Raw genomic sequence first — 24132 nt, 5'->3', positions numbered from 1 at the left:
TTTCCAAAGAGAAGGATACCCAAATTGATAGAGTATAAAGAGGTAGGGGTAGACCGAAAACAACTTGGGTAGAAACAGTGAGGAAATACTTGATAGCTAGGAACATAACAAAGAACATGACCTTGGATAGGATAGAATGGAAAAAAATGATCCACGTAGAAGAATCCAACTAGAACCAAGATTAGACCCAAGTAGATTCCTTTTACCTTGTGCATGAATTTTTTCTAAAGGATTCATTTAGCCGACCCCAACTAGTTTGGGACAAAGGCTTTGTTGAGTTGAGTTGAGAAGGATACCCAAATAAGCTAATAAATTTATAAAGCCATTTTGATAACAGGAACCGCTACAAGTTTTCATTATAAAACTTAAGATAACTTTTGATAAAGGCACGCCATTGAGAAATGTTTTCCTATCGAGGCTGGGGCGTTTCAGAAATCAAATATGGTATTAATGTATGGAAGGCTATCAATGGAAAAGCCACAGAAAAATACGGAAACTCACCCTTTTTCTCAAATATGGTATTTCAAGGAGGACAGTTTTACCGACACACCCAAAGTAAATGCATACAGTTGGAGTAAAAAACTAAAAACTATATCTGTCTAGGCATTTATATGTTTGGAAATAATAGACCGAAAACTAAATTCAAAGAAAGTGAAACAAATAAGGCAGTCATCTTTTTTCGTATGCGTCTGAAAATGTAAAATGTAAAATGTAAAACGGTGATGGGTAAAATGGTACTTTTGCTAATCACTAATGGTACAGTATAAAAAACAAACAAAAAAAAAGATAAAAATGCATCCAAGAGCCATGACATGGTGCTGGAATTTGTATATAGATATATTCTGTACGTGATGCAGGAAGTTCAGCATCTTAGCTAATTTCAAACACTAAACGGTCAAAGAACGAAATCAAAGAAACCAAAACGCAATGGTGCAGAATAAAAGGGAAAATCATATGCATTGAAATTAGGTTGTCAACATCAGGACCACATGAAAAAAAAAAAACACATTTAGTATTAAAAAATGAAATTGTCAATTTTCAGTACGAGTGATTTGAAGTTATAAAAAATTAAAACCAAGGCAACCATTTCAAAAGGAAGTTCAAAATGTAAGATTTTAAGCTAATTTTAGTGCTATTATTGCCTTAAAATGATATAAAAAAAAAGTGGATTAATTCTTTATGAGAAATGTACAGAACCGTATTTTTCAGAACATAAATTCTAAATAACAAATGGAAGTAATGGAAGAACGAAGTTATGTTTATGGATTCGATCCATTATTACTTTATTTGAAATGTTTTAAAAATTGAAAGTTAAATTGTAAGCACGTTGGACCAAAAAATTCAATTGTAAAATTGGATCATAAGTTGCACATCGTTTACAAAATCCGTTTGGAATTGAAAATTGAAAGGGTTCAAGAAATTGAAAACGTGAAAATCTAGGAAAAAATGAGATACAATTCAATAAATTCTAAAATTCAAAATTTATTCTCAGCAAGCAGCCAATACAACCTATACAGTCAAAAGAAAACATTCTATGCTATACTAATTCTAAGTTACAAAACTAAGACCAAATAATAATCTAAAAAGTGGAAAAGTCAAAAATCAGAACTCATTTCTTGGCATGGTTATGTATGCTTGCCTGCTTTTTAAATTCATATACCTCAGGGTGCTGAGCATCTGCATTTGTCTAAATTAAAACCTTAGAAGATTTTAAAACACATCAGTAAAACCAATCAGGAAAATGATATTATGTTAGAAATGCTTTGGAGTGTTGCAGCTGAGAAAAAACAACGATGGTTTTTTAATTTTCAGTTCTCCACAGTACACTCCAAATCTCCACACTACACCCCAAACCGATATCTTAGAAATAAAATACACATATAAAAGGAACAGTGTAATAAACCGTGTTAACCTACGAACTGTTGAAGTGAATGGACTATGATTTACCTGAATTAGTGCCGATGCTAAAGATACCAAAGTCTAATGGATATAAACTTAATGAACAGGCTCCTTGACAGGACGCACCATCTCTGTGAGCATGGATCTCCTCACCAAAAATGCTATTGAAACCAGACCAACAGCGAGATATCTAGACTCCCAAGAGTGAGTAGTGGCACAAATATTGAATCTGCAGAAACCCAATTCAGACAAAAGAAAAAATTAAAAAATTGGCCCATAATAAAGATCACCATTGGAAGAAACAGAAAATAAAATGGCATTTAATAAAAAAACGAACAGACCCAAAAATATGGCAAGAACTGACCAGAAAACCCCAAAATGAAAAAAAAGGTAAATGATATTTCCCCCCTTTAAACAGATAAAATCCCCCCCCCCCCCCCCTGTAACGGTTTCTGTGAGAATGGTTCACTGCTTGAGGATAAATTCACCCCCTTTAACGTTTTTATTGCCCTTAAAACTTAACAAATAACGTTGAAGAGGGGGGGGGGGGGGGGGGGGGTGATTTTATCCGTCAGAGAGGGGATATCATTCCCCAAAAAAATGTCTCGGAAATGCACAGATTAAAGAGGAAATATCACAATTAACAAAAGAACCCCAAAAGAGGAGATTCAGATAATAATAGCCACTAAAAGATACCTTAGATGCAAATTCAAGGCTTTTGATGTCTTTCTTCAAGGGGTTGAAGACTTCAGTCTGAAATGTATTAGCTTTTCTTCTGTATCAGCTTCCTTAGAAACTTCAAAATTAGGTGGCTTTTAGAGAAAATTGCAAGAACAAATATCTGCATGTCACAATAAGATGAAATTAAAGAATAAACAATCCATTAGAGAATAAAACCAAATGAAATTAAATTAAAGAATTAAACCAAATGAAAATACCTAACAATAGAAAATTGTTTTCGATTTTGTGAATTAATGTAATAATCTTTAGGGATATACCAAAAAAGAACAAAAAATGAGTAGGATTCAAAATAGAATTTAAAGAAGAAAAATCTAACCTCTTATATAGCCAAAAAAAAAAAAGATGTTGAACAGTAGGAACCCTCTCCCAATTACCAGTTGTTGAAGAGCAGGAATCTCAAGAATCTCAGGACTCGTTAGACAGAGAAGTCAGTTAGGAAATTCAGTAACGGATGGGAAAGGAAGATGAAGATAAAGATAAAGGCAAAATGATTGAGGAATCTTCAGGGGAAGTAGAAAATAATGGTTATTCATCTGAGGAGTTTGATCAGAGGCTGGCTATAGGAGATGTCTTTGGGATAGGATATGATGACGATCTTGAAGCTACAAAAAAAATGTTTATGACAATGGCGAGAAGAGATTTGAAGGAAAAAAAGGAGGTCTGTACTGAACAAGAGTCTGGGGAGCAGGTGGAAGTCTTGGGGGCCGAGGGTTGTAAACCCTAAAGGAAGAATCTTCCAACCCCCTGTAGATAGTTAGCTAGTTTTCTAGCATCTAAAGAAGGTGGTTAGGCAGTTTAATTTCTAGAGAAAATGGATCTTAGTTTTCTAGAGGATGCAAGTTAGCGAAAAATACATTGAAGGTCTCCACTATGTTTCAATATTTGTGGCCACCTTAGGCTTTAAGCTTGTTAACTTACCAACTTCTCCAAAAGCTTAAGCTGTTGGATAAAGGCGTTATTCATCTTTTATACTTTAACACTCCCCCGCACGTGTGGCCCACTTGGCAAACACGTGGCACATGTGGTCCCACTTTGGGCCGACCATCGCATGTGGAATTTTGCTATCCGAGAGGTTTGAACTCAAGACCTTTGGATCTGATACCATGTTAACTTACCAACTTCTCCAAAAGCTTAAGTTGTTGGAGAAAGGTGTGACTCATCTTTTATACTTTAACAAAGCTTAAATGGAAACTGTGGAACATTTGTTTGGAAGTTGATTCCCCTTGGCTTGAGAGACTTTAGGGTCATTCGCTTATTAGGGTGTAATCCTTCCCTGGAGGTTGTTCTTGCCCTCAGAAGGTTGGAAAGATAATTCTTAGGGGTGTATGTTACGGGCCCACTTGGAAGAAATAAGTTTGTTTAGATTTTGTTGCTTTTGGGATTTCCTTTCTAGTTGTTTTGGATAAGTAGGAGTGTTATTGATAAAGGGTTAGTTAGATTAGAGATTTTCTATAAATTTCATGTATGCAGACTTTTTGATGAATGAAGAAAATTGTTTCAAAACAATGTCTTGTGCACAAAGGAGGACGACCCTTCCCTCGAAGTGGGTCAAGAGGCTGATCTTCCCTCCGAGAAGATCAAATCCGTTGCGATCTGATCTAGGTTCGTAACAAGTGGTATCAAAGCCGTCAATCCTGTGCCATGGGTTGTGAGAGTTGAAATTCCTTGCGTGATGATTTTTGCAAGATTTTTTCAACATTTATGGAATAACAACGACGATTTTCGGAAGGGCTGACAAAATCAGCATGCTGATCAAGGAAATGAGAGAAAAAAGGAAGCTAAATCTGAAAAATGCGCAAATTGATGACGTCGAATATTATTTAGTTGAACACCATTCAAAGATTCTTCTTGATTTTGTCAACCCGTTCGATCATTCCATCACTTCGAAGAGCCGCTCGGGAAAATCGTATTTTCTTCCATCTGATCTCGAGAGGGAGACTCGAAGGATCATGCTCATTATTTGTGAAGAAAGTGAAGACATAGAGGCAATACGGTGTTCAACAAAAGTATAACCAATAAGATTTGGGATCCCGGTGGAATAAATTATTTTCACCAATAATCCAACCTTGGGGACAAGGTTGATTTCAAGGGGGAAGGAATGTTACATGCCCACTTGGAAGAAATTTTGTTGCTTTTGAGATTTCCTTTCTAGTTGTTTTGGATAAGTAGGAGTGTTATTGATAAGGGTTAGTTAGATTAGAGATTTTCTATAAATTTCATGTATGCAGACTTTTTGATGAATGAAGAAAATTGTTTCAAAACAGTGTCTTGTGCACAAAGGAGGACGACCCTTCCCTCGAAGTGGGTCAAGAGGCCAATCTTCCCTCCGAGAAGATCAAATCCGTTGCGATCCGATCTAGGTTCGTAACAAGTGGTATCAAAGCCGTCAATCCTGCGCCATGAGTTGTGAGATTTGGAATTCCTTGCATGATGATTTTTGCAAGATTTTTTCAGAATTTATGGAAGAACAACCAAGATTTTCGGAAGGGCTGACAAAATCAGCATGCCGATCAAGGAAATGCAAGAAGAAAGCTAAATCTGAAAAATGCGGAAATTGATGACATCGAATATTATTTAGTTGAACGCCATTCAAAGATTCTTTTTGATTTTGTCAACCCGTTCAATCATTCCATCACTTCGAAGAGCCACTCGAGAAAATCGTATTTTCTTCCATCTGATCTCGAGAGGGAGATTCAAAAGATCGTGCTCATTATTTGTGAAGAACGTGAAGGCATGGAGGCAATACGGTGTTCAACAAAAGTATAACCAATAAGATTTGGGATCCCGGTGGAATAAATTATTTTCACCAATAATCCAACCTTGGGGACAAGGTTGATTTCAAGGGGGAAGGAATGTTACGTGCCCACTTGGAAGAAATAAGTTTGTTTAGATTTTGTTGCTTTTGGGATTTCCTTTCTAGTTGTTTTGGATAAGTAGGAGTGTTATTGATAAGGGTTAGTTAGATTAGAGATTTTCTATAAATTTCATATATGCAGACTTTTTGATGAATGAAGAAAATTGTTTCAAAACAATGTCTTGTGCACAAAGGAGGACGACCCTTCCCTCGAAGTGGGTCAAGAGGCTGATCTTCCCTCCGAGAAGATCAAATCCGTTGCGATCCGATCTAGGTTCGTAACAATGTATCTGGAGGTTGCTTGATTACAAGATCGGGGAAGGATTTGGGAGGCTGTCTGTAACATTTGTGATCGTCAAGGGTAAAGATGCCACCACTAGATAGCAAAAGTATCTATTTATTGTCTATACGCAGATGGGCTATATTTCAACCAGTTTTGGCTTGAGAGACTATGTCTTTCGCTTAGACTGCCTTTTTGTCTGAATCTTTCTGCTTTGCTATTCTATTTGCTGGAGGTATGGTTTTAATAGATGTGCTGAAACCCTGGTGTTTGTTAGTAACAGTGTTAATAGGACTAATTGGAGGTTAGCTTTTAAAAATGACTGGTAAAAGAGCTTGGTATAGTGAAGCGCACTTGGGGCCTCAAGCATATACTTCGCCCCTGGCATGATGAAGGAAGCCATGCCCCAATTATTTTATTTTGTTTCTTGTCTTACAATTTCCTAGTCCAGGGTATGCTCAGACTAGTTTTTTGATATTTTGTAATACAGGATGGGACTCCAGGTCCGCAATATAATTCTAATATCAATGAAAATATGTCAACTTTCAAAAAAAAATTACAGCCAATTGCCAGATCTCAACCATTGATCAATTCCGACATTAGGAAAAAAACCAAGTTAGAAACAGAAAAAACAAACCCCAGAACATAAAACCCCATATAAGAGAAAAGGATTGAAAACCCAAGCAAGAAACAGAGAAGCATAGGAATGGGTTAAAAATGCAGATGCAAAGAAAAGCAAATCCTGGAAACATATAAACCAGGAAAAAGATTACAAAAAAAAAAAAAAAAAACAGGCTACAAAATGAGAAGCAAAGAAACAGGTAAAAAACGCAAATGGAACATTGGGAAATGGAAAAAAATGAGGGAAATACCGATACCGATAATGATGTTTCAGTGAGACTGAGAGAGACATGGAAAACCTTTTTTTTAATTGGTAGAGACATGGAAAACCTAACCCAGAGAGCGGGGGGGAGGGTAAAAACTTCCCCAGTATACCCTTGCATATGGATACCAATAGATATAGATATAGATATAGCATGGTAGTAAACGAGTCTATGGAAAAAAAAAATCCAAGAATAATGCCAATGTGTAAAAAGGAGAGAATTTTCCAGAAATTCAGAAATGACGTCATTTCCTTCCCCATATGATATAATAGACTAGTGAGCCCAACATGCACGAGAAATTGACTTTTTTCTTTTTTTTTGAAAAGCGACAAATATATAGAATCCTTGGTCAGGAAGGTTCAGGCGTCGTAAATGCGTTCAACTCCAGGTTGGCGTCCTCGTTCTACGTGTGTTATGGGGGCGGGTATTGATTTTAGTACCTGGGTTCTAAACCTCCTTGGCGGTTACCTCTGTGATTTAAGAACCTTGAAAGCACCTTGCCGATTCTCTCAGATAGTTAGGAGAATGGATCAGAAACAATCTTCTCCAATCTCTCCCTCTTCCTCGATAGGCCCTAGTAGGAAAAGGAAACATCCTTCAGACAAGCTGGCTCGGGAGGAGCTTCTCTTAAGACTTAGGGGCTTGAGTTACAATGAAGAACATGCATCAAAATCCTCTCCAACGCCCAGGGAGAGGATTGGTGAATTCATTAAAAAGGAATGGACTCTCTTTAAAAGAGAGGCCAATAGGAGGAGGGAAATCTTCTTTAACTTAACTAGGACTTACAATGTGAAAGAATCCCATAAGCCCATGCATAAACACCCTTTCTTTGTCAAGTTTATGATGGACGAAAGAAAAGAAAGGAGGCTGGACTGGGAAGCGAAGAAAGAGGTTGGGATTCGAAAGCTGGAGGATAGGATTTTAAGAGAAGAGGCTTCGGAGAATATGACTTTAAATGAAGAAGACCAAATATTGGAAGAAGAATCGATCCTCGACGAAATCAAATCCATTCTTGAGGAATTGGAGAAACGCTCGGGTTAAGGAAGTCTATTTTTATGTTTTCTTTGATCTTGCATGGATTGATGGAGAAGGAGCTTTTTTGGGTGCTTTTGCTTCTGGCTCTATGAATTTCTGGTGTCTTGTTAATATTGGTGCTAACAAGAGGAGTGGGATTTGGATTGTAAAAAGGACTGACATAGGAATTTTTTGGAAACCCATAGGTAAGACCGGCAACAGTATGGTGAAGGAAAAAGTTAATGTTTTGGTAGTGAATTTGTTCTGTTAGGTTTACCTTATCTGGTTCTGGGTATGCCCGGTCCAGTCTTATTGATATTTTGAACGTAGGACGGGACTCCTGGTCCCTAATGCTTTTCTAATATCAATGAAATTTGTCATCTTTCAAAAAAAAAAATTCAAAATGAGGATTACAGAAGATAGGGACCAGCAGTCCCTTGTATATTTACAACGTCTGAGACTCGGGATCTCATCTCAATCATAAGAGACGTCAAAAAACCAAAAAATCCAAAGAATCCTTGCCAGATTTCATTTGTCAATAACCAACCATCCTTCAAGATCCAAAGCAAATTACGTCTAAACCACTATCCATGAGAACACTAGGATTGACCAAAACTGTAGTACTTCTTAATGGGAGGCTCCCCTTAAGATGAACATTTCTGTAAGTCCGACAGGAGCCCAACAATCTCAGAGGCGAAGACCTCCCATCTAGACTAATGGCCGCGAGGTCCTCATCTGATGGTTCTTTATCTCCAGATGCCCTCTTCCTGTTGATCATAGCCTCCAATCCTTGAATCCCCGACTCTTTATCTTCCTCCCACTGGAGAAGTCTCGAGGTCTTTTCATCCGCCAGCACCTTAATAAAGAAAGGATGCTTGTGCATGGGTGAATGTGTTTCTTTAACGTTGCGCAACCCTGTCACACTAAAAAATACTTCCGGCCTTCTGTTAGCCGCCTCTTTGAATAGCCTCCATTGTCGCTTCAAAAAATCCCTAATGACTTCTCTGGGTGTGGGCGATAGTTTGGAAGCTAATTCCTCATTATACACCATAGCTTTTATCCTTTTTAAAGAATCCTCCATCTCCGGTAAATCCACAGATCGTTTCCTTTTCTGGACCAAAACTAAGGGGCTCGAGGAGGAAGGACGAGATATTCAGGTTTTCCATCTGGTGTACAATTGTGATTGTTTTTCCTTCACTCTTATAATTTAGAGGGAAAGTGAAGAGGCAAGGAAGTTGGCTATTTTGATGATACACCTCCTCGGGAGGACTACTGACTATAGGTCAAGTGTCAGACTCGCATTTAATATGGCATGCAAGGATCTCCTTTTGTCATAAATGAATATTAATTGCATCGTAGTAGCCATTTTCATCCATCCCCATACAAGTAAATCTTTTCGACTTCCCATAATATAATAAGGCCCCAAAAAATGAATACTTTAATCAAATCTTTTAGAATTCCTTGGATGTTTGTTCCAAAACAGATGTCTCGGTCACTCCTTTCATTAAATGAGGATAATCATTCCTCCAATTGACAACATCACTGCATTGCCGGTGTCAGGATAAAAATATTACCTTCCCAATCGCTTTTCGGTTCTTCAAGCAACTTCAACCTATTCCCAAGCCTCAGGCTTGGGATACCCCCTCATCCACAAGCGGCACATACCTTACGTAGCAGGGGGCTCCACCATAGCTCCCACTGTTTATCTTTAGAACTTCAAACCCTTCCGATGTGAGTTTCAAGGGAATGTCTGCTTTGTCCATGGGTAATCTTCCACATGATGACCCCCCATGGGAACCAGATATATCCACTTTGCTTCTCTGGGCGCACAGATTTCGGCTTTTGAAATTTCGGAAGTGCTCTAGGAATGGATAATCCAGAAGCCCTAGGCCTGATGGCTCCCAAATCCTTCCTCAGTTTCACAAATCCACCCTTCCGTGTCATTTTACGCATGGAGCTGACATGCCTAGAGGGTTGTTTATGATGATTCCCCTTCATTCTGGACCCGCTCTTAGTATGATCCGATAATGTGGGTAGGGGGCAATCTAGTCAAGGAGGATTATTTGAAAATCCCAAGGCCCTGTCATCATTCAGAGAAAGAGACAGAAAGGAAAGAGGAGCAATACCCTGCAGGTGACCTGACGCTTCTGCCAAAGGATGAAATTTGAAATTTGAATTCGTGGGCCCCATAGGGTCAACGGTCTTTCTACCTTGGTTTTCTGAGGAGTGTGGTAGCATCATCATCGGCGCCACAAGGAGCTTTTTGTGATTCTGAGTACAGATCTTCAAAGGGCCAAAATCCGGGAAGAGTCTTTCCAAATTCTGAAAACATATTCTTACGTCGGATCCTAGCTGACATCTAATGTTCTGTACTTCAACTCCGAAAGTGTAACACTGACCCAATATTCGAATCTGAATAAGGGATGGGGGTAACTTCCACCATGGAGAGAGAATTTTAGTAGATATGAATGTCATACATTGGTTGTGGCTCCCTTCCATTTTCACTTCCATTACTCGACCAAATAAATTGCCTAATGCTTCAACTGTTGATGTGGCCCATACATAAAGTGGAATGCCGTAAAAATTAACCCAAAGCGCCTCCACACCTTGAACATACTATGTACTCCAAGTAGAGAGAGAATTCAATTGGCTACCGCACACCTCATTTCCTTTAGCCAAGGTCACAGCGGCTTCCTCCTCCGACTCAAACATAAATAAAACTTCATCCTTTGATAAGGAGCATGGACGGGAAAGCGAAGGGATATTCCAAGATCTTTTAGCCCACTGCCAAAGGTCATTAAGGGTTCCAGACATGTCCTTCGTCTTCCCTAAACAGCTTTTGAGGGTATCTAATCTCGTTTCGACCTCCTTACCCGAGATACTTAAGGACGGATTACCTCCCTCGACCGGCCATGGATCTGCTTCCTTATTAGCATTAGCCAATGAGGCTTTCAGATTGGTCCTTTTCTCACCAGAAGAGGAAGTACCTCCCATTCTAGCCAAATGGCACCTCCAGCATCTGGCCCTCCATCTGAAGTTAAGGCAGTCGCAGGATGAGCAACTTCAATCCCCAGGTCTCCGGTTTAATTCCTCCTTATTACTTCTTTTCCATGACCCCATCCGTGGATATGAATTTATAACTCCAGACAAGCGATCCCGATTGTTTTGCTTGCACCATCGACAACAACGCCGCCATTTGAAGTTCCAATAAGCACAAGCTAAGCAAAACCAATCTGTCCTCTTTCACTTAATATTTCACGACTTGTTTTCCTTCTTTTCATTTTCATTTTCCTTATTCATTTAAGATGGAAATGTCCTTCTCAGAGGTGGAGATAGGTCGAGTATGACATTGGTTATGACCATGGTTTAAAATTTCGGTTTTGGTACCGGTTTCGGACCCCACCGAAATCAAAATTTAGGCCGAAATCCGGCGAAACTAGAAAAACATTATTTTATTCGATATAAAATTTCGGTGGTCGAAATTTCAGTAAAATATTAAAAAAACTATAAAAAAAAAAAGATTTTTGGGTGAAATTTCGGGGGAAAACGAAATTTCGACCGAAATTTTGGAACAAAATAAAATACCATTTCGGGTATGAGTGATTTCGATTTCGGTCTCCACCGAAATCCGAAATTTTGGTCCGAAATTTTGGATTTCGGTCGAAATTTAAAACCATGGTTATGACACACCGAAGATTGACTATTTCTGACATAATCTTGGTCTTAGTCATGGAATTGTGCATGTCCCTGTGTATAGATTGGGACCCTGGGATGAAGAATGAGATGAGTATTTCTCTCCTGCCATAATGCTTAAATTCTCAAATGAAAGTAGAGATTCATTAGTGACTATCAAAACATTAAAGCATGCCATGATGCTCAAATTCTCAAAAGAGAGATGTAAGATTATGGTAGAAAAGAGAGTAGGTCTTTAATGCAGAAAATTAAAAAAAATATTTTTATAACAACTCAATCAAGAGGCAAATTCAACAATCAATTTGTCAATAACATAAATCAATATCAAACCCTAGACAAGCATAAATCATCCAAATAAACCTTTTAAAGCAATTATCACCAAAAGAAAAAAGATAAATCAAAGAAATACTATTATTGATGAGAGTGTAACAACCCGATAATCGCCCATAACATGCTAACATACTATCAACATTATTATTGATATCGTTTTATGTAGGAGCAATATTGCTGTATTGAGGGAGGGGATAAGAGACCAAAATAGTTTACATACTGTTTTATGAGAGTGAGAACAGAGATTTAATAGAGTGAGATCCTCGGAATCCCGATATTGTAGGCACACATTCTTGACAATTCTAACCGAATTTTAGTTTAACGTAATAGAGAGGCCGTGAGAGATCCTTGGAGTACCGATATTGTAGGCACGCTTTTTAGAGAATTCTAATCGACGTTTTAGTTTAACGTAATAGAGAGGCCGTGAGAGATCCTTGGAGTACCGATATTGTAGGCACGCTTTTTAGAGAATTCTAATCGACGTTTTAGTTTAACGTAATAGAGAGGCCGTGAGAGATCCTCGGAATCCCAATATTGTAGGGACACATTCTAGAGAATTCTAACCGAAATTTTAGTTTCGATGCGTTTTTATCTGACATGCCACGTAGATCTCATGCCAAATGGGGGGACTGTCCACGTCAATTGAAACCCCCATCCTGCTATATTATAATAGATTACCCATGAAAATGAGCAATTCACTTGTACTAATTGGCCATATATTATGGTTAATGAGGCCCACATATGTAGTAATGAATTATATACTAGTGAAGCCTACATAGAGGGGCCTAATATAATAGTGGGGTCTAATGGCCAAAAAAACAATGATCTGCCAGTGGGACTATTGAGGTCATGTTTGGTAACCATTCCCCTAATTATGTTGATGGAGCACGGAATTACAGAATCGCATCCTTTTCCCTTCGAAAAAATCTGCCTCAAAGGCGCTTTTGGAACGAAAATCCATATTGCATTCTTAGTTTCTTTTTGGAGTGATCTCCCCAAAGAATTATTACCAAACACACCCCGAATAACACAAATGAAGAGAGACAATACTAACTCACAAAATGAATTGTTGATGCAAAGAACATATGTAACTCACTTCAACATGTACAATCAGTTTGGTTCCAAACAGAAATCCTCATACTAAGATGTTAATCTTAGGTTGTGTTTGATATCACGGAAAGTACAATGAAGTGAAAATGGAATCAATAGAACCAATCTGTACAAATTCTTCCACTAAAAGAAACATAATAGGTGATATGGCTATCCAGCACATTCCGAAAAAAGAGAATCGTGTTATTCCAAAACATTACTTAATGATCCCTTTGGATCTTGGGCAATGACAATCAAAGAAAAAATCTAAATTATACGAGATGGGTTAGGTGTACCTTTCACAATGGCCGTCGCTTCGAAGCTTGCAATCCGACGAGTCTTCGATCTTTTCTAAGCACAATGCAGGCCTAGAAACGCCCATTAGTTCTTCTCCTTTCTCACACACCACTAGGCTCAATGGGAAGCCTCTCTATGCGAATTTTCTCTCAAGAAGAGTTATCACTTTTGTGATGGTGAAAAGAGGGACCAAGGGTCTCCTTATATATGCAAAAGCTCCCATAGAACTTTCCTTTAATGCTCAAATTCGTTTGGCATTTACACTCAAATTAGAAAGTGTAATTTAAGACAACTTTCCCTCTCCAAACTTTTCTAAAGTTAAGGGATTACCCTATAGAGATGAAAGGTTGCTTAATATGCAAGGCCACACACTTTAGTTACTCTAAAACATGGAAATACATGCTTTAGAAGATCCAAATCATGGAAACAACTAAGTTTAGAAACTCTAAACTTAGAAAACTTCTAACAGTCTCCCACTTGGCTTGCATGGGCTTTATACATTTCTCAACAACAATCTTTATATTCCGTTCAATAAATGTACTAACAACGGATCATGTAATCATTAGATTATTAAATTATCCAATAACCTCCCCATGGTCACAAAGTTAGCAAACTCACCAACATGAATCAAAACATGGTCCACTTAATATCATTACCGACATTTCTGCTTCTTTGAATCACCCATTCAACGTGCAACATACAGATAACGGAGCAGCATACAACTTTATTTATCCAGATCAAGCCCAAAAGTCATCACATAACAATGTCTATAATCTTTATGCAGACTCCCACCAATCAAAGTAATCGACCTTACCCACCAACCTTGTGCTCGCTTTAGGGGTCATTAACTACCTCAAGTGGTAAGTAAGCCTTTCGTTATCGGATCTGCTAACATAAGTGCAGTACATATGTACTCAATAGACATAAATTGATCCTGAATTATTTTCCTCATGAGAATATGTCAATACATCGACTCCTTACTTTATTTGTCGTTCTTGGAAAAGTAAAACCGCAACGGAATTATCACATATTCTCAGTAACGTATTAATTATCAACAAGGTAACACCCTGAGATAAAATTCAGCAACTACAAGGTATAGCTTAAGGCCTTGTAATACACCATAAACTCCAAACTCAGGTTGGAAGCAACTAATGGTGTATATCTTACGTTCTTCCACGATTCAAGAATTTCTGCCAAAATATCCTTAAGCAGAACTCTAGGTGTCTGACAATTATAAAGTCGGAATCAAATCAACCAATTTCTTTAGGGTTATCTGATCTACTGTATATGAGCCTTCAATCCCTTATAGACAACACACAACTTTCCTAGCAGCTTCCTAATGATCCATTCATGAGATCACATTGGTACCTCCAAAGTTGGCCCACCACATAAGTCATGCCAAAACATGTGCAAATTCAAGCACTTATGAGATTCCTAATTGCAGGGGATTCTCTTTATTGCTCATGTTCAATCTTGGGACCTATAAGCTTAATCTGAATATATCATCACTAACCACAAGAGAAACCACTAGTGGGGCACTTATCTCAACTCAACTCAACTCAACAAAGCCTTTGTCCCAAATTAGTTAGGGTCGGCTTAGTAGGGCACTTATCCATGTTGATAATTCAAGGAACTTTGTCATTATAGGCTTTCTGAGATATTCTCAGTAATCCTTAAAGTCCAAACTAGGTGAACATAGATTTATGTCATACAGAATGTTCCACCTAAATCTTTTATACCAAGTTTCCTTCCAGGACATAGACAACATGGCGCTAGAGTTATTCATCACCTTTAGGCAGAAGAATTACCCAGGCCAAGAGCCTGTGCTTGCTTAGTCTCAATACAACCTGGACAAAATATTAGTATAATACTACTTGAGTGTAGTACACCACTAACTCACAAATACTAAAGTGATGGTATCACTCCCACTGTCTATCCATTACATCGTTATTGAACACAAATCTTATGATTAATATGTGGTGCAACTCCAGAACAAAATGAGTCACAAAAACCATGACTATACATAAAGAGTCTTTCTTTGAAACTGGAGAGAAAATTTCTTTATATTGTATCCCTCCCATCTGAGTGAAACCTTTTGCAATCAGTCTTACTTCATGCATCTCAATGTTATCCCAGGAGTCAAACGTTGGTCTTAAAAGATACACTTATAGCCAACTGACTTGACTCCATTTGGCAACTCATTGAGCTTCCAAATTTGGTTCATTTCTATTGAGAGCAGTTCTTCCTTCATGGCGTCAAGACACTAAGGGCATGTTCGGCAACACTTATCATTCTCGCCTAAGGAATCGGGCGGAAACGGAGTGATGAGAAAATTTAGAAACGGTTAGTTATCGCTTAAAGGAATCCTATTTTTTAGTCGAAAAAGTAGCAGAAATTTTGAAAATGGACCTTAGCAGGTCACGCTGCCGAACAAGATTTTTGAGATTTTTTTGGCTTTCGTCATTCTCCACCCCTAAAAAAGGGGGAAAATCCCTTAAAAGAATAGTTGCCGAACACGCCCTAAGCCGATTGATCACCCATTATGGCTGGATGCGAAGAGATGGGATCAAGGCACTCCCACTAAGGTCGCCATTATTACGAGCTCAGCATATCTAGTCTCTAAAGTACATGTACTATCTGTAGGACAAGAAAATCAAAAACCCTTAAACTTCTTATGATAACCTCTTAAATAGCAACTACTTTTCCTTCATGACATCAAGACACTAAGCCGACTGATCACCCATTATGGCTGGATGGGAGGAGATGGGATCAAGGCACTCCCACTAAGATCGCCATTATTACAAGCTAGGAATATTTAATCTCTAAAATACAGGTACTATCTGTAGGACAAGAAAATAAAAAACCCTTAAACTTCTTATGATAACCTCTTAAATAGCAACTACTTGCCTTAGGGTCCAACATTCCTTGTTTGGAGATTAAATGATTTAGTCCCGGCCAATAAATCCTCATATGTGCAAACATCCTAATATCGGCTTCCTACTGACCCATAATTCATAAGGGGTCTCAAGTGTAACCTTACTAGGACTCCGAGATGGGATTTGCACCGCCGTCTTTAAGGCATCTCCCAATAGAAACCCAAGTAAAGATGATTTGCACAACATGATCATCATCATGTCTTCAAGAGTACGGTCTCACTTTTCAGCAATACCGTTTTCTTGCAGATATAAGGTCAAAATCCTTAGACCACAACTTCCGGCCTTCATTTAAAGAGATAAACAGCAGCTAAAAAACCAAACTATAAGCGTCAGAGATTAACTACCTCTATCACTAACCTTCAGAGTCAGAAATGGTCTACCGATCTTATCATAAGTGGTCTTTAGTGGACCGATACCCCAAGTGACGCCCTTAGAACCTTTCCATTATATGTTTCCCTTTCATGTACTCTATACAAACACTGAATTAGTGGAATCAAATGAATTTGGAACTATCCTTTCAAACTAATCCATCAATCATACATGTGGCCTAATGTTAAAGCCACTTATTGGATAAGCTCTTATCCACTCGATTCGCTTATTTACAACGTTACTATCTTTTTTCTTTTCTTTTTTGAATGGCTAAGATATCATTAATAAAATAGAGAAATACAAGGACGACCGAGATAGTCAGCAGAATACAGAAAGAGAAGATAAGCAGAAGGAAAAAAGAAAATAAAAACAAATGCCTCTCATGGAGGAAGAAAGTCAAAAAAACCTAAGTGTTGCCTCGCTACTCCATCCCTAGCGAGTTTATCCGCTTCTTCATTCGCGGACCTTCTGACATGGGTAAATGAAAACTTTGATCGCCCAATCCAATCCTTAATTTCATCAATCCAACGGGCAAATCTCCAAGGGAACACCTTGCTTTCCTTTAACCATCTGATAGCGTTTGAGGAGTTGCCCTATATTACTGACTACCTTATTCTTATGTAAGGTAATTCGAGTCTGATCATAAGAAGAAACCAATCGGAATCTTTTTGGATTGATTTTGAAAAAGACCACATATATACTGAATGGGAATGAGAAAATTAGAAAAACCCGTCATGCTTCTAAACTATGATTCATAGCTGAAAGAACCAAGTTTCTAGAAATAAAGTTTCTAGAACTAATGAAACCCATATTCATAAATTAACAGAGAACAATGACGGCCTCAAATCTGTACTTTATTCTCATTCCCTACTATATTGATCCAATTTTCCTCTACTTAGAATCTACGCATAAGAATCCTCAGATAAGTAAGATCTGAATTTATACATCAATTTGTGTCTAGGGCCCTGTTTGGTTGCAAAAACTGTGGAAGACGGCTGGGCATTTTGTGGAATATGAAACCCCGGAAGCCGTTTGGTTGCCAAAGTTGAGTTCATTCTACATTTGACTACCAGACATCATGGAGACATCATGATTGTATTTTTTCCAATGTGGCGCTTATGTCAATGGAAAAACTCCATTTTGGCGGTTTTTTGCAAGAAGAGTAGAATATGTCTTGTCTTATATAATCATTACCTTTTTCTCCCTTTCTCTCCCTTCCCTTTCACTCTCTTCCACTCTTTTTTTGATAATGGCACCCCTACACTTTCCACATGCCTTCTATGCGCAACCAAACGCTACTACCGCCCTTCCTCTTTGACTACCGTTGTTCCCCTAGACAACTCTACACATCTTCCATGCTTGTCACCTCCCTTTTGACTACTTCTTCCACTACTCTCCTTGGCAACCAAACAGGGCGTAGGAGTACTTATTTGGAAAAATAGGATCCTATCACATTTTTTTAGCCATCATAAACTTAAGGTATTGTTACTTAATAAGTCATCCATCTACCACAAGCAAGGTTTTAAATCTCGATTTCAGTTTCGGTCATCAGTGAAACCGAAACGTTTCGGTTTCGATACGAAATTTCAAAAGAAATCTTATACAAATTTCGGTGAAATTTTGTACTTAACCGAAACGTTTCACCGAAATTTCCGAAACGTTTCAGCGAAGTTTGGTAATTTTCTGACTCAATGTGGATTTTGTTTCGTTTTCCAACAAAACCGAAGTATTTATCAGCCGAAATTTAAAATCATGACCACAAGGGTGACACTAAATACCAAGTTATAATCTCTTACTAATTGACCCTGCTGGGTCACTATATCTGCCGGACTCGATATATTGCCTTTGAAACGACCTCATAGTGAGCATTATCAAGTGTGTAACCTCCAAGACTTCAAAAAATATGCTCATAAAAACCACTTTAGTCACCTCACTTTAGGGTTATCCAATCTCATCTTGAGGGTACTAATGAGTGTCTTGAACGATTATCTAAAAAGTTCATCGGCTACATTCCCAACCCCTTTACATTCCGAGTCAGAACATGTATCTTGGATTGCGGTTAAGATAGAGTTCATAGACTAATACTATTAGTGCACTCCCACTATCTAGAAGTTTCCTTCATATGAATTTAGTGGGCAAGTCTCCCAGTAATGTATAGTCAACTCACTTTAGGGTTATCCAATCTCATCTTGAGGATACTAATGAGTGTCTTGAACGATTATCTAGAAAGTTCATCGACCAAATTCACAACCCCTTTGCATTCCGAGTCAGAACATGTATCTCAGGTTGCGGTTAACATGGAGTTCATAGACTGATACTATTAGTGCACTCCCACTATCCACAAGTTTCCTTCAGATGAATTTAGTGGGCGAGTCTCCCAGTAATGTATAGCCTATCCATGTAGCCTTGAACTGAATCAATTCGTTCCATCACTCATTAAGGTTTTCTCCTACCAATGTCCTTTAATACAATCAAGTATCCAAATCAGACACCTTTAGGGTTTAATGTCATGGACCTAAATTTTTCAAACTTTCAACATATTATTTAGAGTTTATAATTATCATGTTAACTCATGACTTGTTAAATCACCCAAAATATCCCGATGTGATCTTGCTGAGATACCCGTCACGTCATCGTGGCCCTTCCGTTGGGCTGAACCACGACACAGTGGTTCTAGCCACAAGACAAGTGAAAATGAACAATCTAGCACTACGAAATCTATCACCATTGCGTAGAATAAAATTCCAAACCCGATTATACATTTCCAACTTCCTCATACCACCCAAACAACCCGGACAAGCATTCTTGGTTGGGTTAAACCTTTTCATGCTTGGGTGGTAGACAGTTGAACATGATCTCATACAAAAGATTGTAATACATACTCACACAATAATATAAGGAGATTACATCATTAAAGTTGGCCATGAAAGAGAAAATCCAACAAAGTATTTATCTTAGAAAATACATCTCAATCACATGAATAGAGGCTACAATTCTGAAATTTCGCAATCAACTCAACAAAGCCTTTGTACCAAACTAGTTGGGGTCGGCTCCTGCCATTGGGCCGATCAAAGCCCTTACGCAATTTCTAAGATTGCAAATTCTCAGTGTGCAATACATATGTAAGTGTGGGACCCGGGAACCGCGTGAAGCTCAGAGGGCGAGCACTAGTAGCGTAAAGAGCCGCAATGGCTCCACCACAGCACTGGCCCGACTACGGCCTTAGTCTCCACATATGGAGAGCTCCATGTGGTTATCGATAGTGGTATCGCTACTCTCGCAATCTAAACGATGGCGTGCGATACCACTCGATTTGGGGTCAAGTGACTCGAAATCAAGTCGTATCTAAATGATTTCCCCACACGGATCAGAAACTTGATGGAAAGTAAAAGAAAGAGACGCCACCTAGGATGAAGGGCCTAGGACCCCATATAAAACTCTGTGCTGAAAAAAGGCAGGTCGACGCCCTCAAAGTGATGGGTTTGTACCTGGTTATGAATAAGGAAGGTGTTAGGCAACACATTCGCCCGATAAAACTCGGTCTCTAATGCTAATTTTATTAGTTTTAGAAAATTTTATGCGAAAAGGCATAAAATGGAAACGAACATCGCAAAGATACAAGCTATCTAACACAAGCGATCCATATCAACGACATAAGGAAGAGTTGATATTAGCACTACACAACCATGGTCGAAACACCAAAATCCGTCGTCTCCCCCTTATATACATTACATGTTCAAATAATACATCCAGATGGCAGGGGAGGCGAGGAAGTCTAGTGCAGCTCTAGCATTGCATAGCTCTAATACCTGTCCCCAATCTACAACTAAGCAAGAGATAATGTTAAAAGGTAACCAAACACATGTTGTAAAGGTAAACACACAAGTAAACAACCAACAAAAGATGTAATAATCCGAGAAAATACGAGTAAACACAAAGACGATCACAAGATGGAAAGAAATCCAAAAAGAAATAAAAATGTCAGGGAAAAAAGAAAAGGTGACATACAATAGGCTCGAGGTCGATTCCGAGGGAATCCAGCCCAGTGATTCTGATCCTTAGAGATGGAAAAACCAGTCTCCCAGTCATCATAGTCTATCGTTGGTAGGGGTGCAACTCGAGCGGGTCGGGTTCGAGTTGAGGCCAACCCGAACCCAACCCGAGCAACCATTTACTCAACCAGAACCCGACCCGACCCGAGTTCCAACCCGACAAGGGTCAACCCGACCTGACCCGACCCGACCCGAGCGGCCCTTTTTGCCAACCCGAACCTGACCCAACCCGAGTTCAACCCGACCCAACCCGAGATTTTAAGCTTAAAAACTAAAAAATTATTAAAAATTTCAGGTTGAACTCGGGTCGTGTTGCCCAAGCCCTCAACCCGAACCCGAACTCAACCCAGGTTGAGAAAACCCAACCCGAACCCGACTTGAACTCAACCCAACCCGAGTTTTTTCCTGGTTGAACCCGCCGGGTTCGGGTTGAGCCCGCCCAAGTTGCACCCCTAATCGTTGAGCTCAGCAAGGACAATCCCTGTGATAGGAGGCCACGCTACATCATCGCCCATAGGCTCAGGGAAGACAGTCCCTGCGAAGGGAGGCCACGCTACGTCAACCCCTGTCCCAAAAATCCGATAAAACGTCAGAAACTAATGAAAACTGGAAAACCGCGATCAAAATCGGAGATGGAGGAAAAGGCGGGCTCCGGATGACCTGGCGATCACCATCCTTGCCCTTTTTAAGTTTTAATGTTTTTTTGTTTTTTTTGTTTTTTTTTTTTTGTTTTTTTTTTGTTGTGTTTTTTAACACTTTTGCTTTGAAAAGGGGGTTTTGGCTCAGGAGGTTTCTGTCCGTCGTCACCTAACCCCGACAAAACGTTCCCAAAAATTGATGGAATCCCTAGATTGACAGAAATCCCAGACTAGCGAAGAGTAATCCCGAAATATAAGACGAATCTCGAAGGGCAGAGAAGGTCCCGAAAATCCTAAAGAACCGCAAATAGGTGATGGTCATATAAACCCTATGAAGATCCCAAATATTGGGGCAAAGTCTAAAGGGGAATCGAAAAGGAAATGGCGAGGGGTTTGTCGCTTAGACTGACGTGTTCCATATGAAATGAAGTCGACTCGATCAAAACAAGCAAATCTACCATATCAGTCGGCTTGTTTCATAGGAAACGAAATCATACCAACTAAAATAACAGCTCACAAAGATCCAATCGGCTTGTTTCATAAGAAACAAAGTCGACTTCGCTCTAGTAAAAGAGATCAGCTTGTTCCATAAGGAACGAAGCCAACTCAATCAAGGAAAGCAAACTAGCCACTCCAATCAGCTTGTTTCATATGAAACGAAGTCGATTCGGCCATAGTAAAAGAAATCAGCTTGTTCTAAAAGAAACGAAGCCAACTCAACCAATAAACACAATCATTCTAACCAACTTGCTCCATATGAAGCGAAGTTGGTTCGACCAAAGTAAAATGACTCGCCATTGGTCGACTTGTTCCATAAGGAACGAAGCCGAGTTGGCCGAGAAACCAAATATGTAAACCAACTTGTCCCATGTGGAAATAAGTCAGCTCAACCAAGATAAAACGCTCGCCGCTGATCAGCTTGTTCCATAGGGAACGAAGTCAATTGGACCAAAGATGAAAGAGCAACTATGTCGATAGACTTGTTCCACAAGGAACGAATTCAATCTGGCCAAAGAAAAAGATTAGTGATATCAATCAACTTGTTCCACAAGGAACGAAGTCAATCGGGTCACAAATGAAAAGATTGGTCACGTCGATCAAATTGTTCCACAAGGAACGAAGTCAATTGAACCACAAATGAAAGAATAGGGAGATTCCGCACTCCAAGTAAAACAGCCAAATGTCCAAGCTAAACCCTGAGGAGGAGAGAAAGGGGAAAAAAGGAAAAGAGGGGCTCCGAGTAGCCTCATCATAGCCCGAAATGACGGTAGCGATCAAACACCCCTTTCTTCTTCTTCTCTCTTCTTTTTTTTTTTTTTTTTTTTTTTTTTTTTTGGGCGCGTGGGGGGGGGGGGGCAAAGAAAGCAGGGAGATTGGTGTTAGCACTACTTAACCTCACAAGTAATGCCAAGCCTTCTTATTCCCCATTAAAACGACCTACACTTCTCATTCATATTTACAATATACCCAGTATAAGTGGGGGATAAAAACAAGATGACCCAGCAAAATTTCAAGACTAAAGAATGCTATAATAACCACCCTTCCAATAAAATAAAACAAACTAAGAACAACCCGATGCAAAGAGTTATTCTACCAATCTAAAATTTTAATGAAGCAGGATGTTGATCAAATTCGTATGGCTTCTGATGGGAAAAGACTATCCAAATTCTATTACTACCATGAAACGGACGAGCTAAGCAAAGGGTAGGCCAAATAGGAGAGATTAACAAAGTCATGATGGCACCCATATTGCCAGTCGAGGGGACTTATATAGGCCTCACCATATTCTGATAACCACTCCACTCTTGATACTTCTAATAATCAAAAACTAGATAGGCATGCAAGTTAAAAGCTGAAAGACAAATTTGAACAATGAAAATGCTAACTAGGAAAGCAAGCTAAAGTGTATAAAATGAGATGATAAAGAGAATGTATGCAGACCTAAGGCTAATGGGATGAAAAGGAATTAGAAGATAAAATAAAGCACAAATGAGGAATCTGAAGGCGGACTAAAAGATATGAAATACATGTTGGGGATGTGCGAAAACCGAAATCCATGGAATACTAAACATCACCAAGATCTGTGCCCAACAAAATATATGAAGAAAAATGAAACGAACTGGATCAAATAAAAAAGAATCCTCAAGCTCCTAGATATAGAAACCAAAATCTGAAAGATATTGCCGAATAAACTAAATCGAAAGCTAATAGGAACAGAGGATAAAGGTTAATGGATAGGTGTTTGAAATTCAAAGAAGAAATAAGGCATAAGATGTAAAAGAGAGGTAGTCAAACATTGGATTATACATGTAAGCATGGGAAAGAAGCATAAGGATGAGACTTCTAAAAACGTGTTCTGCTTAGTAAAAAAAAAAATCGTGCCCCATCAGTTTTCTCCTTATCCAAAAGTATGAAAAGGAATGATTTCAGAACCATAAGCAGTTTCCTTCTTGTAATGTATCAAAACTCAGAAAAAATCGGATGGAAATCAAAATTAAGAGAGAAATCTTTGCACTAATCACTTTCCGAATAGAAATACCGAGAACAAAAATTAGAGAAAAGATGAAACAAGAGATCGGTCCCGTTCCAAATTCTATCCAAACTCAAGGGTCGAGATAACAATACTCGGGGAATCAAATCAAATAACCACTGCTGAAAATTGATATAGATGGAGGAGGAATATGGAGAATACCTTCCTTGGCAAGCCCCTTTGCTTCTCTCTCTATGCCCCCTATTTTGCCCTAATCGACTCCATTTTGTAAAGGAGAATCATATATTTTGCCCCTTTTTCCTCCTTGGACAGCCCCCTCTTCGGTGTATTCATCACCATTTTTTGCCAAAAATAGGTGGTCTGGATAGAAAGGGAGTGACTAAAAATGTTATGGTATATTTGCTTCCCCCTTTTCTTCCCTGGACAGCTCCCTTAGCGGCATATTCATGATTGCCCATCAAAAAAAAAGGAGTGGGATGTCCCTGGTAATAAAAGGCGTGAATATGTCATCCCCTTTTGCATATACGGCCTTGATATTGGCACCCTTTTGTTCTGATAATTGTAC

General features: G+C 38.9%; 1 protein-coding gene across 1 annotated transcript in view; it reads right to left on the bottom strand.

Moving 5' to 3' along the window:
- The window catches only part of LOC143854031 (transcription initiation factor TFIID subunit 7-like), a 35251-nt gene extending 11334 nt beyond the window's left edge, over positions 1-23917 (bottom strand). Inside the window, exons 1-3 of the mRNA XM_077363740.1 lie at positions 23769-23917; positions 2596-2740; positions 1948-2128 (exon numbers count right to left, since the gene is read on the bottom strand). The gene's annotated coding sequence lies outside the window, so the exon portion shown is untranslated. The remainder of the gene's footprint in view (positions 1-1947; positions 2129-2595; positions 2741-23768) is intronic.
- Positions 23918-24132: the final 215 nt, after the last annotated feature.

This window comes from Tasmannia lanceolata, unplaced genomic scaffold, assembly GCF_043159265.1.
Source record: "Tasmannia lanceolata isolate RefF3 unplaced genomic scaffold, GAP_Taslan_0.1 ptg000003l, whole genome shotgun sequence".
In the NCBI taxonomy this organism is placed as follows: domain Eukaryota; kingdom Viridiplantae; phylum Streptophyta; class Magnoliopsida; order Canellales; family Winteraceae; genus Tasmannia; species Tasmannia lanceolata.
The sequence above is the reverse complement of the archived record's forward strand: the minus strand, read 5'-3'. Positions and strand labels throughout refer to the sequence as shown.